Raw genomic sequence first — 2,210 nt, forward strand, 5'->3', positions numbered from 1 at the left:
TCCAATTGATATTGGTTAATTTTTATTTATTTTATTTTTATTTTTATTCATTTCCCTATCCACATTTGTTTGCAGGGGATTTACCTACATGTTGCTGCCTTTTGCAGCCCTCTAGCCCTTTCCTGGGCTGTTTTACAGCCTTTTTAGTGCCGAAAAGTTTGGGTCCCCTTTGACTTCAATGGGGTTCGGGTTCGGGACGAAGTTCGGCCGAACTTCTCGAACCCGAACATCCAGGTGTCCGCTCAACTCTACCCGGGACCAATAAGGGCGGTCCCGAGCTGTTGATTGCTCTGACTAGCCAATAAGAGGATTGAATCAGCGCCAAAAGGTTCTGATCCTCAGAGTTTATGATTGTGGGAATCAGAACTTTGTGAAATGTATGAATGACAGCCCCCCTTCTTTCAGGATGACCGACGGCATGTAGTACTCACCCCCTCCCCCTTTCCTCCCCTGCCACAATTATCTTAAGGATGGCCAAGGTTTAGCAGCAAAGACACTCTGCTGCAATGGCCGACATTGGTGCTGGCACGGATGTCGGCCATTTAATCCCTTCCATGTTGCCGTCTGTAGAGAGAAATGTATGGAAGGGATTAACCGAGAGAGGGAGCTCTGACCATTTCCATTGGGCCACTGCGCTGCCGTGGCAGTGTCCTAATGGTTGAAAGGTTAAAAATGGACCGCTGATATGGAATTACAATTTTGCCCATTTCCCAAAATATAAAAAAATATAAAAAAGTGATTAAAAAACATTTTGCCTCAACATACGGTAGTACCAAACCATCACCTTATCCCGCAAAAAAAATGAGCCCCCACATAAGGCAATCGCACAAAAATAAAAAAAAATATGGCTTTTAGAAAATAGAGACACAAAAATAAAAAAATAGACATGTTAGGTATCACCATGTCCACAACAACCTGCTCTATAAAAATATCACATAAACTACCCCCCAAGGTGAATGCCATAAAAAATTAAAATAAAAACTGTGCCAAAAAAGCTATTTTTTGTCACTTTACATAAAAAGTGTAATACCAAGCGATCAAAAAGTCCAATATAGATCAAAATAGTACCAATCAAACCATCACCTCATCCCACAAAAAATAAGCCACTACATGAGACAATTGCCCCAAAAAGAAAAAGAAACGTGGCTTTCAGAATGTAGAGACACAAAAATGTGATTTAAAAAAAATATATGCTTTTATTGTGTAAAAGCAAATTAAATTTACAAAAAAGATACCGGTATATTAGATATCACTGCATCCATAACAACATGCTCTTTAAATATATCACATGATCTATCCTGTCAGATAAACATTGTAGAACAACAAAACAAAACTGTGCCAGAACAGCCATTTTTTGTTACATTGCCTTACAAAAAGCATAATATTGAGGGTTCCAAAATTATATGTACCCCAAAATAGTACCAATTAAACTGGCACCTTATCCCAGGTATCCTCAAACTGCGGCCCTCCAGTTGTTTTTACTTTTTGCATTTTTACACCACTCACTCCAGTTTTGTAAATTGGGTGGAAAAGTGGTTCATTCTCACTCAAGGAGGAGGGTAGAGAAGGAAAATTGCAAGAGCTTCTCTAGACAAAAGTGTTAGGTTTAAGGACAAGCCAAATTTATCAAACAACCTGTGACATTTAATAAATGTGGCATACATTACTTCGAGATTTAACACATCAAAACTGACAAAAATTTTATTCACACACAATCCGAATTTCCTCACTCTTCGTGGTAACAAATCAAATTAAATTAAATCAAATTTTTTCTAAAAGAATTGATGCCAGCCAAGAATTGATGGGTTCTTCTGACACGACTCTTAGTTGGCATGGCCCGGGGCAAGGCCCTGTGCCCCTACCTGTCCTGAACCTTCATCTGTCATTTTCAGTTCCCCTAGCTCGAGAAGTATTATATGCCTTAGGCTTGGCTCCACATTTCAGTGAGGATAAGCTACTAGAGGACAGTCAGCAGCTACTGCCCAGCCAAGATCTGGAGGAGACATACAGTGCAGACGAAAAGTTTGGACACACCTTCTCATTCAAAGAGTTTTCTTCATTTTCATGAAGGCATCAAAACTATAAATTAACACGTGGAATTATATACATAACAAAAAAGTGTGAAACAACTGAAAATATGTCATATTTTAGGTTCTTCAAAGTAGCCACCTTTTGCTTTTGATTACTTCTTTGCACACTCTTGGCATTCT

The sequence above is a fragment of the Bufo gargarizans genome, chromosome 2 (assembly GCF_014858855.1).
Source record: "Bufo gargarizans isolate SCDJY-AF-19 chromosome 2, ASM1485885v1, whole genome shotgun sequence".
Taxonomy (NCBI): domain Eukaryota; kingdom Metazoa; phylum Chordata; class Amphibia; order Anura; family Bufonidae; genus Bufo; species Bufo gargarizans.